The sequence below is a fragment of the Oncorhynchus nerka genome, linkage group LG27, assembly GCF_034236695.1.
Source record: "Oncorhynchus nerka isolate Pitt River linkage group LG27, Oner_Uvic_2.0, whole genome shotgun sequence".
NCBI classification, from domain to species: domain Eukaryota; kingdom Metazoa; phylum Chordata; class Actinopteri; order Salmoniformes; family Salmonidae; genus Oncorhynchus; species Oncorhynchus nerka.
In genome coordinates this window covers 70,448,643-70,466,144 of record NC_088422.1, presented here as the reverse complement: position 1 = coordinate 70,466,144, position 17,502 = coordinate 70,448,643, and positions in this window count along the sequence as shown.

The following is a 17,502-nucleotide window of genomic DNA, read 5'->3' as shown; positions in this document are numbered from 1 at the left end:
CGTTAGACATTTCATCAGGGTTTCTTGCTCTTTGTACTTTGCAGCTTTCCACATTGAGAACAGACAAATGGAGACGCATTGGAAATAAGGACTCATGAACCATTGGAAGAATGTCTAAGATTGAGATACACACTTTAAGCAGTGGTACGTTCTGATTCTGTCATTTAGAAAGACATACAGTAGTAAGGTCATGTGGTGTTACTTCAGCACACAAACCCAGACTGGGCCTTTGTTATTGACCTGATGTTGAGAGTAGAGAGCCATCTGAAAAACACCTCAGTCTAACACTGGCAAGAGGCTGTGTTTAATGAGAGAGGAGAGAAGAAGAAAAAAGAGGGAGATCAGCAAGGGATGAACCCTGGCTGAAGCTCAGAGCTAGAAGCTAGGTCTGCTGATAAACAGCTGTTATAGGCCAGCCTGATGACTGTTTTACTCCCAGTGATGATGAAGATGGAGTGTCGCTCTCCACTCAACCTTTAACGACCCTCAAAGTGCAGAGAGAGAGGACCAAGTGTTATGCAGGTTTGTTCCAGTTTGCTCTTTCGACGCTCTTGGCACACGCCGCATCCCTTTGAATGTCATACAGATGCACGTTTTTCATTTCCTCCCTGCTATGTTGAAGCTGCTATGTTGAAGCTGAGGCTCTGAACGGCTGTTTGTGTGTCTGTATGTGTGTCTGTTATCTCCAGAACACTATATCTTGGCATAACAACTACAGCAGGCTCACCCATCCAGCAGCCAGCTGCTCCTCTCCATCTCCCTGTTTCTGCTTAAGGTGACCTTGCCGCGTGCTGCAGACTGTTTGGTTGGGTTACTGTAGTAGTGGGAAGCAGCAGGGGATGGATAAACAAATAGGCCTCACTTGTCTTGTAACCCAGCCATTAATGCACAACAAACAGCAGGGCCTTCAGTGGAGAACATGCAGCCTCAGCCCTTATCCTGCCTCACTGCAGCAGCAGCAGCAGGAGCAACACACTGTATCGACCAGCTGCTGGAGAAGAGCCCTGTCTCCTCTGATGGGGATATGTTCTACGCACTGACCTCAGTGTGTGTGTGTGTGTGTGTTGGAGGGGATCTTAAAAGCAAGTTATCTGGCTGAAGTCCCTGTAGCTAGGACTTTGCACTCCTTACAATCATTTACAGTATGCTAGTGAGCAGCTGAATTTAACCTCCAGGGACTTTTGGTTGAGGATCTCTCTGCTGTTATTGGGTGCCATTTTCAACCACAATCTCAAAGACTACAGTCGGAGACTGTAATTCAGAGGGACTTTGTGCTTGCCTCGTTTTCCTCTGAAATTTGAGTGAAATGAAAAAGGACATGTTGCACAAATTACATTAAACAACGCATTAACCCTTTAATTCATACAGTAGATCCTTCTAAAACTGTGGTCTTTAAGTCAAGGCCTGGCAGCTCCATTTCCTTTCCATCCTTCTGATGTGCTTGACAATTCCTGCATCTCACCTTCACACATCGTTCAATAAACTTCTGTGTGGGGGCTGGAAGTCATTTCTGAGGAAGGCCGTACAGTAATTACTGTAGTTAAGTCCTTTGGGGGAAGTGGCCGTAGCTGTGCGTCCTGGAGGAAGCAACGCAGGGCTTCCAGGATATGCTGCATGTTATCAACCTCCTGTTTGTTGGCTTAATTTAATGAGACTTCACAGGCCAGGACTGCTGACCTACAGTACTAACATGGATCCCCTTTCTGGGGGCCTTGAACACCTCTGTAACATTCCACTGGACTGTATCCACCACTCTCCTTGCTGCTTGGCCAACAGTCTACAGTTCATGATGAAAAACACTGTCCACTCTACTCAAACTGAGAGATGATCAACATGGTCATGTTCACAGTCAACAGTACCAGAGTTGGGGAAACCACTTGGACACTGTGACCTACAGCTATTAGCGTCTGCGTCCAAGTGAATAAATTAATCTGTCGTTTATCGGCTGCTGACCCTTGGCTGGTTTACACTGTATGTTGAAAACATTCCCGCAGACCTCAAGGCTCCTCAAGATTAACACAGCATTAATGAGATGTACAGGTTGTGGACAGCATCGATGTAAACGCAGTAGAGGAAAATATCCTAATACATCATACAGTATTTCCCCAGGCCATGTGAGGAGATCCATCTGGGTTCTCCGGCTGTGGAGCCATGGATGTTGAGTTATTGCTGTATTTGCATCTGTTAGGGAGTTGTTGTTCAAACTAGGTTGACATAGCACACATGCCCTGCACTCACTGGGGGCGGACCAGGATGTTAAGAAGACTGCACCAAAAGAAAAAGAGGACTCCAGATTCAAACTAATATGACAGACTAGGTAAATTGAGTGTGTTTTTCCATCCGGGGGGATTGATAGTGATGCAGCATGTGCTCTGAAGGGACACATGGGGTCTACTGGGTTAGTGGTGTGGGAGGATGTAGGATAAAGGACTGGATTTTGATCCAAATGGAGCTATGTGCAAAGGTGGCTGATACTGCTGTGATGTTAGGGAGGATGCTCGGCCTCATTGGCCTGCTGCTTAGAAACACTATGGGGTGATGTTTCCGAAATTCTAATACATCAATATTAAAAATCAATGCGCTTCCTTTAGCAAAGGTGTATGGATCGGCTAATGTTATTTATTCATTATAACTCCCAAAAAAAGGCAGCAGGAGATGACGTGCAAGAGGGAGGACAAAGATCATGAGAAGGACCCATTTGACAAGTGTTTGAGGTGTGATCAGATTGATGGAGGAGGATGGTGCATCCCTGCCTTATCTACACAGTATCCCCTGGCAGCATATCAGAAGTCACTGCAAGAGGGTGCTTGGGTGAGGACATGAAGCTATGGTTAGGGTTATGGTTGAGCCGGGGTGAGGACATTAAGCTATGGTTATGGTTGAGCCGGGGTGAGGACATTAAGCTAGGGTTAGGGTTATGGTTGAGCCGGGGTGAGGACATTAAGCTAGGGTTAGGGTTATGGTTGAGCCGGGGTGAGGACATTAAGCTATGGTTATGGTTGAGCCGGGGTGAGGACATTAAGCTAGGGTTATGGTTGAGCCGGGGTGAGGACATTAAGCTAGGGTTATGGTTGAGCCGGGGTGAGGACATTAAGCTAGGGTTAGGGTTAGGGTTGAGCCGGGGTGAGGACATTAAGCTAGGGTTAGGGTTAGGGTTGAGCCGGGGTGAGGACATTAAGCTAGGGTTAGGGTTAGGGTTGAGCCGGGGTGAGGACATTAAGCTTGGGTTAGGGTTATGGTTGAGCCGGGGTGAGGACATTAAGCTAGGGTTAGGGGTAGGCTTGGCCCCACAGGGTCCCATTCACCCAACCTTCTCACTCCTCACTGCTGTGGGGGTTGAGGTGTCAGGGGCCCCTGAATAACATGAGCGGAGGAAACCTGGGGTAGCCCCTGAGGGCTCTGGGGTGTAGAGTGGAGGCAGTAAATCACCTGCAATCTGTGAAAGTAATCACTGGCACACTACCCAAACACAACATGGTGTGGCAGCCAGCTCCAACACTGCAATGTGATCCACATCTGAGAATACAGTACAGTACAATACAGTTACATGAGCCAGAGACATCAGTGAACACATTCTACATTTTATACTGTACAGTGTATAATCCATCTTAATTTCTCTCCGGTTTATTCAGCCGGTCATGACCTTCTGATCAGGCGAAGACACGATAAACACAAACCTACCAACATACACACACTCTGGTATTACCCTTAAGGTGGTGTCTACACTGTAGCGTGAAGGTTTGAACTGTGAAGGACTTCTAGCAAGTTGTCTTACACAATACAAATCATAATGCAACGTTTCAAATGCTTCCAAACTACTGCAAACTAACACAATTACACGTTGTTGTTTGATTGACTCATCCCTCCTTTATTTGTGTTTGATTCAGGCTCTTTATTGTTTCAGTATAAAAACAGTTCTCATTGATTCATTGACTAGGTCCCCCTGGGGAGTGGAGTAGAATACTGGCACAGGGCAAAGCTTCTCAGAGCAGAGAAACAAAGAGTGTCTTTCAAAGGGCTGATGGGGAATCTGTGGCGATGCTGCATACTGCTTAGTTAGACAGACCGTTCTGACTGGAACATCAAGCCCACACTGTAGTAGGGACTAGAGACTGCTTAGTTAGACAGACCGTTCTGACTGGAACATCAAGCCCACACTGTAGTAGGGACTAGAGACTGCTTAGGTAGACAGACCGTTCTGACTGGAACATCAAGCCCACACTGTAGTAGGGACTAGAGACTGCTTAGGTAGACAGACCGTTCTGACTGGAACATCAAGCCCACACTGTAGTAGGGACTAGAGACTGCTTAGTTAGACAGACCGTTCTGACTGGAACATCAAGCCCACACTGTAGTAGGGACTAGAGACTGCTTAGGTAGACAGACCGTTCTGACTGGAACATCAAGCCCACACTGTAGTAGGGACTAGAGACTGCTTAGGTAGACAGACCGTTCTGACTGGAACATCAAGCCCACACTGTAGTAGGGACTAGAGACTGCTTAGGTAGACAGACCGTTCTAACTGGAACATCAAGCCCACACTGTAGTAGGGACTAGAGACTACTTAGTTAGACAGACCGTTCTGACTGGAACATCAAGCCCACACTGTAGTAGGGACTAGAGACTGCTTAGTTAGACAGACCGTTCTGACTGGAACATCAAGCCCACACTGTAGTAGGGACTAGAGACTACTTAGTTAGACAGACCGTTCTGACTGGAACATCAAGCCCACACTGTAGTAGGGACTAGAGACTACTTAGTTAGACAGACCGTTCTGACTGTAACATCAAGTCCACACTGTAGTAGGGACTAGAGACTGCTTAGTTAGACAGACCGTTCTGACTGGAACATCAAGCCCACACTGTAGTAGGGACTAGAGACTACTTAGTTAGACAGACCGTTCTGACTGGAACATCAAGCCCACACTGTAGTAGGGACTAGAGACTACTTAGTTAGACAGACCGTTCTGACTGGAACATCAAGCCCACACTGTAGTAGGGACTAGAGACGTACAGTGAGCACCAAAAGTATTGGGACAGTTTTTTATTGTAAATAAAAATAGAACATGTTTCTAAACCCTTCTACATTAATGTGGATACTACCATGATTACGGATAATCCTGAATGAATCGTGAATAATGATGAGAGAGAAAATTACAAACGCACAAATATCATACCCCCGCAAAAATGATGAAAGGTTAGCATGTCTTGGGGTATGATATTTGTGTATCTTTCTCACTCATCATTATTCACGATTCATTCAGGATTATCCATAATCATGGTAGTATCCACATTAATGTAGAAGTGTTTATAGACATATTATATTCTTATTTACAATAAAAGTGACTCCAAAATGACACAATACATTATTTAGCATTTATTTCTATTGGGCACAAAATAATCTGAAACACAACCAAAACAAACAGCAAATGCATCCAACAAATGTGTAGAGTCTCAAGCTTGATGTAGTCATTTTATGCTATGACTATGGGACCAAATACTAAACTTTTGAGTACTTTAATAAACATATAAGTGAATTTGTCCCGATACTTTTGGTCCCCTAAAATGATTGGACTATGTACAAAAAGTGCTGTAATTTCTAAACTGTTCACTCAATATGGATGAAAATACCCTCCAAGTAAAGCTGACAGTCTGCACTTTAACCTCATAGTCATTGTATAACTTAAAATCCAAAGTGTTGGAGTACAGAGCCTCCCACCAAAAATATGTCACTGTCCCAATACTTTTAGAGCTCACTGTATATGAGGATGAGGACTGAGCGATAAATTGTTCTGTTTTATCACACTGACAGCGAGCCCCCAACAGCCCCCAAGTTTATTTTTTCAGTGACGCACTTCCATGCTGGGAAGTGTCTTGAAGATTCACAGCCTAGTGATCAAACATGGGTGCCTGTGGATACATAGTTCAACCAATGAGCAGGGACTCACTGGTGCCAGCTTTGGAATCCTGAAATGTCTAGTAAAAATCGTAAATCCATGTTGTTTTTGAAAACAAACTTGTCAACCAGCAGTGATTTCATGTTGAGGAAGAGATGTGGATAGATTAATTTAAAAGTTTAGATTTGTGTGTAGTGTTGTGAAATGGTTAGATATCACTTGTTAGACATTACTGCACTGTTGGGGCTAGAAACACAAGCATTTCGCTACACCCGCAATAACATCTGCTAAACATGTGTTTGTGACCAATAAAATGTGATTTGATCTGTGTCTGAGTGTGACTGACCAGAAACCTGCTGCGCCACCAGGTTGACTCAGGGTTTTAAAAAATGACATCGCACAGTCACTAGAAGTCCTCTGATTGAATAGTGAGAACCGGGACTCATTCATGGAAACCACTTCTCTACAGATTTACATAATCAAATCAAACATGGGATCCTGTGGATGTTAGAATCAGTTAAATGTAACTAAATGTAACTAAATGTAATCGAAAATGTATCCAAAAGCAATTATTTATAATGAGAGGGTCATAAACAATGACTAGTAATGCTGCATTCTCCAAGGTTAACATCTCACCTTTCTGGTAAAAATAGTTATAAATTGCTGAAGTGTAGTCATTCTCAGGACACAAGCTCAAGTACACAGTACAAATGATAAAAATATGAAATATATGATATTTTGTATTTCCTACTCAACAAAACTGTATGCATAAGGCTTGAAAATATTTTTATGCTTTCTAAACATAGTATAATCAAATTATAAAATGTCAAACTATAAGATTTTGCCTTCCTTATAACTGTAAAATACATGTTTATACAGTGCCTTGCGAAAGTATTCGGCCCCCTTGAACTTTGCGACCTTTTGCCACATTTCAGGCTTCAAACATAAAGATATAAAACTGTATTTTTTTGTGAAGAATCAACAACAAGTGGGACACAATCATGAAGTGGAACGACATTTATTGGATATTTCAAACTTTTTTAACAAATGAAAAACTGAAAAATTGGGGGTGCAAAATTATTCAGCCCCCTTAAGTTAATACTTTGTAGCGCCACCTTTTGCTGCGATTACAGCTGTAAGTCGCTTGGGGTATGTCTCTATCAGTTTTGCACATCGAGAGACTGACATTTTTTCCCATTCCTCCTTGCAAAACAGCTCGAGCTCAGTGAGGTTGGATGGAGAGCATTTGTGAACAGCAGTTTTCAGTTCTTTCCACAGATTCTCGATTGGATTCAGGTCTGGACTTTGACTTGGCCATTCTAACACCTGGATATGTTTATTTTTGAACCATTCCATTGTAGATTTTGCTTTATGTTTTGGATCATTGTCTTGTTGGAAGACAAATCTCCGTCCCAGTCTCAGGTCTTTTGCAGACTCCATCAGGTTTTCTTCCAGAATGGTCCTGTATTTGGCTCCATCCATCTTCCCATCAATTTTAACCATCTTCCCTGTCCCTGCTGAATAAAAGCAGGCCCAAACCATGATGCTGCCACCACCATGTTTGACAGTAGGGATGGTGTGTTCAGGGTGATGAGCTGTGTTGCTTTTACGCCAAACATAACGTTTTGCATTGTTGCCAAAAAGTTCAATTTTGGTTTCATCTGACCAGAGCACCTTCTTCCACATGTTTGGTGTGTCTCCCAGGTGGCTTGTGGCAAACTTTAAACAACACTTTTTATGGATATCTTTAAGAATTGGCTTTCTTCTTGCCACTCTTCCATAAAGGCCAGATTTGTGCAATATACTATAGACTGATTGTTATCCTATGGACAGAGTCTCCCACCTCAGCTGTAGATCTCTGCAGTTCATCCAGAGTGATCATGGGCCTCTTGGCTGCATCTCTGATCAGTCTTCTCCTTGTATGAGCTGAAAGTTTAGAGGGACGGCCAGGTCTTGGTAGATTTGCAGTGGTCTGATACTCCTTCCATTTCAATATTATCGCTTGCACAGTGCTCCTTGGGATGTTTAAAGCTTGGGAAATCTTTTTGTATCCAAATCTGGCTTTAAACTTCTTCACAACAGTATCTCGGACCTGCCTGGTGTGTTCCTTGTTCTTCATGATGCTCTCTGCGCTTTTAACGGACCTCTGAGACTATCACAGTGCAGGTGCATTTATACGGAGACTTGATTACACACAGGTGGATTGTATTTATCATCATTAGTCATTTAGGTCAACATTGGATCATTCAGAGATCCTCACTGAACTTCTGGAGAGAGTTTGCTGCACTGAAAGTAAAGGGGCTGAATAATTTTGCACGCCCAATTTTTCAGTTTTTGATTTGTTAAAAAAGTTTGAAATATCCAATAAATGTCGTTCCACTTCATGATTGTGTCCCACTTGTTGTTGATTCTTCACAAAAAAATACAGTTTTATATCTTTATGTTTGAAGCCTGAAATGTGGCAAAAGGTCGCAAAGTTCAAGGGGGGCGAATACTTTCGCAAGGCACTGTATGTTTAGTGTTAGAGAAAATGTCCAGATTGGAAAACATCTACAGGTTTCACATAATCAGTTGACTGTCATCCACACTGGGTCGTCTGATGAGTTGATGGTGTGTTTGGAGGAGGTATGTTACTTCTCCTTAATTGTTGCCATATGTGTCTTTGGCTCTAGGAATATTTGGGAGCTAGCCATAGCCCAAGATGAGACCTGAGAGATGGGCTGTGACCACAGCAGCTCTCCCTAACATGGTTCTCCTCCTCCTCAAAGGACTCTGTCTCCTACCCATCACTGGCATATTTGGCTAATGAAGACTCTATGCATCAGTGTTGCATAACCATCCTCTCAGCTCAATCTAAACAGTGTAGAGACTCACAGGAGCATCTTTATCAAAAGCAAATCAAAGCGCACACTCATACACACACGTCATCACTGTGTTATTTGCTAACATCATACACAGGAGCTGATTCGGGGTTAAGGCCCGGGGTAAATTGGTCTCCTGCTGGTTTGTATATATTGACTGCTTATTGCTCTCCTCTATGAATCTGGCCTGTGCTGTAGCCGTATCATTTGTTGTTACTGGGATGCTCTGAGAGAAGCAGAAGGAATAGTGGAAAGTTAAGCAGGGGTAAACAAGGCTTTGAGGCAGTGTTATGGTGTGTTTAAACAACTCTGTGCTTTAGTGGAGATGAGCTGGGACAGCGCCAGAGGCTGAGAGGGTGACTAGCTGTTTGGGTGAGGAGGATGTAGCCTGTGAGAGGTACTGAGAGGTGGGACAGTCCTGACCCCAGCCTGGCCTACCAGATGGTCTCTCATCACTTGAGTCTTGTTTCCTGACAAGACTATAAACTCAATGATTAAAACAACACATAAACAGTTTCCTGATCCTGTTGAAACAAGCTCTCTGCTTATGACAATAGGTCCTAATTAAATAGAGTGGAGTACAATGACTCTACTACTGCTTGGACTGTAACTGTAATTACTGTACAGTAGTCATCCCTGCGAATAACACAAATTCGCAGGAGAGGCGATAGACGGGTGGTGTCGCGCACACCTGGAGCCCCTGGCACCACCGCCTGGCCTCGGGGCAGGCCTCGGAATCAGTTCCATGTGACGCTGTTCCGCTGTTTAGATAACGGGGGTGTCAAAGCAAAGGAGTGGAATTATGGGTCGAGGTGCAGGGCTGACTGATGACTCTGCTCATTGGTTTGGTGTGTAGGGGCTTGGTTTGCGGGGCAGCCCCTCAGCGGGGGGGGGGGGGGGGTCGTTACTGTACCAGCTCAGGTCTGGTTCCAGTTATCTCCATGTGGGACTGGCTCTGGACTGGTAAACAATACTCTCCACAGACAGGTACCAGGCCTTAGAAAGTACCCTTGGCCCTCACAAAATCAATGATAAAATAAACATTTACATTTTAACCTGACTTTTTAGTCTCCAGCCTTGGTTTATAAATGCATTAGTGTTTCGAGGGACATTTCCATAAAGTGTGGCTGCGCTCATGACGCAGAGAAATCCCACATTTTTTCCAGGTGTCCTTGTGTTGTCAGCGGTTTAATATAGATGTGTTTTTCCAATTTTCCTAATGTAAGTCTACTGTCTCTAGCGTGCTAGATGAGCTGGGCCCCTCAGAGCTGAGGACCTTGTGTCATGCAGAGTACAATATGAATTGGATCATGGAAGGATTGGTGATAAATATTCCCCTCTGGCACCCTCCCTCTGTCTCCGTGTCTGTTAGATTCCTATCAGGAGCTAAAAAAATGGGGTTCAAATGGGGAGATACATCTTCACAAGGTAAAACTCTCTGTGAAAAACAACCGCAAAGCCCCTTACCCCTCTCACATTCAGAGAAAAAACACCCCTTACTCTGAAACCACTATCCTCCCCTTATATCACCACCATGAATTCTGAGAGTACTCAATAAAAGTCATTGCATAAATGTGTTGTTTCCATTACGTTAGAGGATAGGCTTAGAGTGATAAAGTTTACATGGCTTCTTATGTAACAGGTTGTGTTAAGATGTTGATGCAGCCTTTATGATGGGCTAACCCTCTGGAATGGCAGTGGGGACCATTATGTTCCTTTTTTTCAAACCGGATCGTAAAATGCAACCCAATGTTTTCCACTCCAGATATGGGTTGTATTTAAACTACCTGTGGGGCAAGTAATACGTTAGACCTCAACCACACAGGGTATATGTTTCACTGTCTTCTCATGGCAGATTACATGTCAGTTGAAGGGGGCTGTGGATCCGTCTTCTAAGAAGATGAAGTCTCATCAGGCTCCCAGCTTTGATGTTCTGTTTTGGAGATCTCGTTGTTCTCTAAAGTTTTCTCCCATGCCAGCCAACCATTCCTGGGTTTTTATTTACCATACAAGGCAACATTTGAATTGTCCCTTGTAATTCATCCTTACATAGGAACACCAATTCAGAATAATGTATGAGGTACAGCACATACAGTACAGAGCAAGTCCCTCATGTATTGATAGTATGTGGGCGGCAGGGTAGCCTAGTGGTTAGAGCATTGGACTAGCATCCGAAATGTTGCAAGTTCAAATCCCTGAGCTGACAAGGTACAAATCTGTCGTTCTGCCCCTTAGCAAGGCACTGTTCCTAGGCTGTCATTGAACATAAGAATTTGTTCTTAACTGACTTGCCTAGTTAAATAAAAAAAATATTGTTGATTACTATATTTTCTCATTGAATTAGACTTAAACATGTCTGAAGAGGACTCCCGGGTGGCGCAGTGGTTAAGGGCTGTGCCACCAGAGACTCTGGGTTCGCGACCGTGGGGCGACGCACAATAGTGGCAGGCATAGTGTCGTCCGGGTTAGGGAGGGATTGGCCGGTAGGGATATCCTTGTCTCATCGTGCACCAGTGACTCCTGTGGCGGGCCGGGTGCAGTGCGCGCTAACCAAGGTTGCCAGGTGCACGGTGTTTCCTCCGACACATTGGTGCAGCTGGATTCCGGGATGGATGCGCACTTTGTTAAGAAGCAGTGCGACTTGGTTGGGTTGTGTATCGGAGGAGGCATGACTTTCAACCTTCGTCTCTCCCGAGCCCGTACGGGAGTTGTAGCGATGAGACAAGATAGTAGCTACTAACAATTGGATACCACGAAATTGGGGGTAAAATTCACCAAAAAAAAAAACATGTCTGAAGTGCCAGTATTGGCTCACATAGACAAGTACAGCCCTTTGCTTATCTGAGTCTGTGCATGACAATATTCCTTTAAGGTCCAATGCATCCATTTTTATCTCAATATCAAATCATTTCTGGGTATAAATGAAGTATCTTACTGTGATTGTTTTCAATTGAAATAATCCAAATGAAACACAAATGGTTTCTTAGCAAAGAGCAATTTTCTCAAGCAAGTATTTTGCTAGAACTATCTGAGTGGGGAGGGGAAAACGGAAAATGTGCTGTTATTGGCAGAAAGGTTTGGAACTCTCTTTCTTATTGGTCTCTTATCTAATTTACTGACTGGTGATGTCACCAGGCAGGCCAAAACTTCCTCCCACTAAAACAAGCTGAAATTTCAGGCGACCTTTTCAAACAGCTCTTACACTAAAAGGGCATTATCATAATTTTCACAAGTTCGCAGTATTATTCCAACCTCATAGTGTGAATATATATATAAAACACAGGGAAATGTTTTGACCGCACTGTGCCTTTAATACTCTATCTACACCTGCAATATGAATCATGTCTGTGTGATTTGAGGGTTGAAGTTCTGGCCAAACTAGCCTCAACTCATAACTTTAAATAATAGTAGGATAGGATATTTTATAGGTATAATCTTCTAAGAAAAAATTACCACTTTAATGTGTTGTCATCTAAGTGTTTATTAGACTAGAGCTTTTATAAATCATGTCATATGTTTTTTAAAGTTTTTTTTTTACCATGTGAACCAATGTTTATATATTTCGTCAGTCAGTTAAGACACTAACAGGCTGGTGTTGTATGTAATACTTTCCTAACGGTACCATGACAGATTTAGTTCCTTAGCCTTGTTGTCTCATTAACGTAGGCTCTCATGGGAATGCCCCCTTATCAGCTTGGCTTAAGGAGGCTGATGGTAATCAGCATCAGAATGGGAGCAGTGAGGCCACATTTCCCATATTACTCACTGAGGCCTGTGACGCTGATGCCTGCGGAGTGTTGGCACTAGCTGCCCATGCCAACACAAAATGTCAGTCAGTCTGGGTCCCGCTGTCCCATGGTATTTTAGTTAGCTTTGTGATGGATGTGTTATATCAAGCTCTGAAAATCCTTACTCAGACCTTGTAGCAGGGTCCCTTCCTGCTATCCAGGGGTGGGGCTCTGGGAAAGGTTGGGTTCCCAGGCAGAGAGGGACAGACTGGGTGTGAGACATGTTTTCCAGGCCCACTGGAGGCCTCGTCCCAGGGACCTGGAGCAGCGGGATGATGGGAATGTGGGAGAGAGAGCGAGAGACCACCCTCTCTCCTGACTCTGGGCTAGCGGAGTGTTCCCATTCCTCTCTGTCTCTCTCCCTGAACCACTTACCATGCTATATGTCCCAAAGCCTTTACAAGAGAACTGCAGCTCAGATGATGTCCTTGTGGTTCACAGGAGAATAGCACTGACGTGTCTGAAATGTCATGTTCTCATTGAGGTCTTACACTCTGACACATCTTCCCATCAGGGTGTACAGATTGTGATGAATGTATGTCATTTATACAGTTGCCTGTGCAATTATGTCTGATTATTGTATATGGACAATTTTGAGTTTTCATCACAAAGAAAATGTTTTCCCAACTGATTTTGGACTATATAGCGTATCTGGATCAAATTTAAAATGTGCACTGTTTTTGTTGCTAGAGCGAGCCAATAAGTTATCATGGTATAAAACACAAACTGGATTTTTTTTCTATTTTTCCCAGACTGTAATTTACAATCACTAATCATGAAAGTGGTGGATGGCTTTATTTGCTCTACAGTACATAGTTATATATCAAATCAGCCCAAGACAACTGGAGCCTGAGGGGGAGGTGAAGAAACCCTTGTGTCTTTTGAGTCCGAACCATCAATTATATTTTGGGTTGGTGTGGTTGACTTTGACGTCTGAGCCCACTCACTGATGGTGGTAGTGGTTGTCTTCTCTAGCCGTTGAGGAGTTGTAGTGGCAAGTCAGTGTTGAATCATTTTATATTTCCTAGGGAGAGAAAAACACGGACTGACACGAGTGCAGAGGCGTCACGGCGGACTGCTGACGTAGGTCAACAGCACAGGGACTGGTGGCTTCGGCTGCTTGTGCTGCTTTGTTGCCACTACTACTGCAGCCAAGAGAGATGAGTGTTCCTGGAACAGACGGGTTCAGTTAGACAGACAGACAAAACAGAACTGTTACTGCTGAAGAGAGGTGCACATTCTGTTGCTCTGATTATGTGTCTACCGTCCTGGTACAGATCTATACACTCCAGATCTGGATAATACATTCTTACTGTTTGTCTCTTTTTTTCTTAAAAAAAAAAATTCCCTTAATTTTCTTCTTCTCTGTCTCTCTCTCCACCTACTTTTCCACCTCTCCCTCCCCTGATCCACTGATCAGACTTGATTTACTCAAGCCTCAACTCCCCTTTTCCATTTTCCTCTCTCCATAGTACTCTCTGAAAAAGCCCATAACTTAAGCATTGTCCACTCTTGCACATCATATCTCAGTGTCCGGAGGATGTTCTATGTGTCAGCTCTATATAATGACCCTCTGCCATAATAAGACAATATACAGCTCAGGACAGATAACATACACTGAGTGTACAAAACATTAAGAACACCTTCCTAATATTATGTTGCACCACACATTTTGCCCTGAGAACAGCCTCAATTTGTCGGGGCATAGACTCTACAGTGTCGAAAGCGTTCCACAGGGATGCTGGCCCATGTTGACTCAAATGCTTCCCACAGTTGTGTCATGTTGGCTGCATGTCCTTTGGGTGGTGGACCATTCCTGATACACAGTGGAAACTGTTGAGCTTGATAAAACCTAGCAGCATTGTAGTTCTTGACACAAACCGGTGCACCTGGCTCCTACTACCATACCCTGTTCAAAAGCACTTAAATCTTTTGTCTTGCCCATTCACCCTCTGAATGGCACACATTTACAATCCATGTCTCAATTGTCTCAAGGCTTAAAAAGTATTCTTTAACCTGTCTCCTCCCCTTCATCTACACTGATTGAAGTGGATTTAACAAGTGACATCAATAAGGAATCATAGCTTTCACCTGGATTCACCTGGTCGTCTATGTCAGGGAAAGAGCAGGTTCATAATGTTTCGTACACTCAGTGCATATAACATAAGGATCTAATATTTATCTTTTAGATTAATTTATATTTCCTCGCCAAAGAACCATTTGGATGAATAATGGTTGTTGGCTTGTGTGGCCTATAAACTAGGGTGAATGGGTTGATTGACTTCTATTGTTTCCAAATTGGAGCCAATATGTTCTATAAATCTGTATGAAATCTGGGTCGAAAGACTTCCCTTGTTCGCCGTAAAGAGCCTATAACTAAAGCAATTGTTGGTTTTGGCACATAAATGTACTGAATGTTAGTACCATATCAAATTCCTCTACCAAGTAGAAGAGTCTCATTAGTGATTCTGTCATAATATTTAGGTTGGCATTCACTAGCTGGCACAGCCACAAAGTCATCAAATCTGATTTTAAACATAAACTAAACCCTAACCTTAACCACACTGCTACCCTTATGCCTAACCATAACCTTAACCACACTGCTAACCTTATGCCTAACCTTAACTTAAGAATAAAAACGAATGTTTGTTGTGTTTTCATGAAATGTTGGAATATATAGTAAAGTCACTTTTGACTTTGCAGCTGTCCCATCTAGTGGAAATCACTCAGCTCTGCTTCCAGGACAAGATTCATCCCAATAAACGTCAACCTGCATAAGACTGTTAACAGCTTGGGATGGCTTTGCCCCATCCAGGTAACATGTCCACTTAAACTTCTATTGATTCCTTAGAATGGTTTTTGCTACTTGTGTGGTCTGTAAACAAGGATAAATGGGTTGATTGACTTTCTTACCAATTGTAGCCAATGTATGTCCAATAAATCTCACAGAAATCTGGGTCATATGTCTTCCTATGTAGGGCGAACTAAGGAAATTACACTGACAGATTTTGAACGCAAGAAGATGAGACCTTTCCTTCCCTTTATAAATCAAATGTTTTCACTTGCCAAGATGCTCCACCGGCTATTAACTGTCAAATAATCCAAATCTAATTGGACTAGTTCTGCTGTACTTTCATAAGGAAACAGAGACCTGCATGAGAAGACTACACTATTTAAGGTACTGTATTTCCACCTGGAATTCATTGGAGGCTGTTTTCTCTTGAAGGCACAGTTCTCTCCCCTGTGAGCTGCTCTGAGCCAAATGTGTTCATCCTGCGTTGGCAGTGCTGGGTGCTGAGAAATGGTGGACAGTCGCCTGGCTAAATCAGGCCTTTCAACGAATCAGGCCTTTCTGCCAGTCTGGGTCAGGGGAGGGTTATAGCCAAAAGCTAAGGTTGACCAAGACACGATCTGATGCAGGGGGTGGTGTTTACATCTGACATGGTTATGGTATGGTAGGTCAAAGGAGGTTACAGATTCATGTTATTTATGCTACTCTTAAAAATACCTGAATATAGTAGAGCTGAAACAGGATCATTTGTCATATCTGTTTTCTTGTATGAAAGTTGTTGTTTTGTAATGCTCATACATATACATGAATGCAAATCACAGCTTAAAGTTTGCTACAAAAAAAGACATAAAGACCTAAATGAAAAAACATTAGTATTCCCCTTCTCCACCTTTCCAGGGACTAATGTGACCCTCCACTTCACTCCCAGTGAGACTCCACGTCTGGTATCCAGCTGTACTGCTAAAGAGCCCAAACCACACTGTTTTAATACTCTGCCATATTTCACAGTAAAGAAACTCTGGGGGCGCTGACCAAAACGGAATGCCTGTTTAGCTTGACGTAAACATACATGTTAATTGATTTTGGGAAAGATGAGTGTACATCGGAATACTTTATTCTACGTACTAAAGGGCACTTCTGCTCTATATCCCATACAGAAAAGGCCATGTTTCCTTTCATCTGAGTTCTCCAGAGCTATACTGTATAGTACAGTACCTGCCATAGAGCGCTTTCCATGAGTGGAAAAACCCTGTGCAGTGTGTGGACGGAGGCCTGCTGTGAGGAGTAGAGCTCAGCCTGTGTGGGTTTGTCCCTGTGGACTGTCTATGTGATCAGGTGCACAGAGGGCTCCCCCCCTACAACACACCACACTGTCTCTCCTGCCAAGTGGCTGTCGCCGCGCAACTAGACTCCCCTTTTTATACTGCATTTCCACAGGTCTCTCTCTCTCTGTGTTGGTGTGTGTGTTTGTGTGGTAGTTTGTACGTGCAGAGGCAGGGAGTGTTTGTGTGAGGCAGGGAGTGTTTGTGTGAGGCAGGGAGTGTTTGTGTGAGGCAGGGAGTGTTTGTGTGAGGCAGGGAGTTTGGACGCCAAAGAGAGTTGACCCACTTCAGACCTTTATTCTATTCACACACAGTAGTTACAGGGTCATCAACGTGCATCTGTAGACCTGCTGTATGAGCACTGTAAGGCAGAAGAACATGAAGACTATGTAAGTTAACCCAGTACTGTTGATAAGAGATGGACTCAAGATTCAACTGGTTTACCTTAATCTGATCATGAAACTAAATTTGCAGTGTGACCTAAGAATAGTGGCATGACATCAGTGAATAAAGGTAATAGTAGGATACCTCCTCCACCACCACCATCTCCACCTCCACCACCATCTCCACCACCACCATCTCCACCTCCACCACCATCTCCACCACCATCATCTCCACCACCACCACCACCACCCCCTTCATCTCCACTACCACCATCTCCACCTCCACCATCTCCACCACCACCACCACCCCTTCACCTCCACCCACATCTTCACCACCACCCCGTTCACCTCCACCACCACCCCTTCACCTCCACCCCCATCTTCACCACCACCCCGTTCACCTCCACCACCATCTCCACTACCACCCCCTTCACCTCCACCCCATCTTCACCACCACCCCC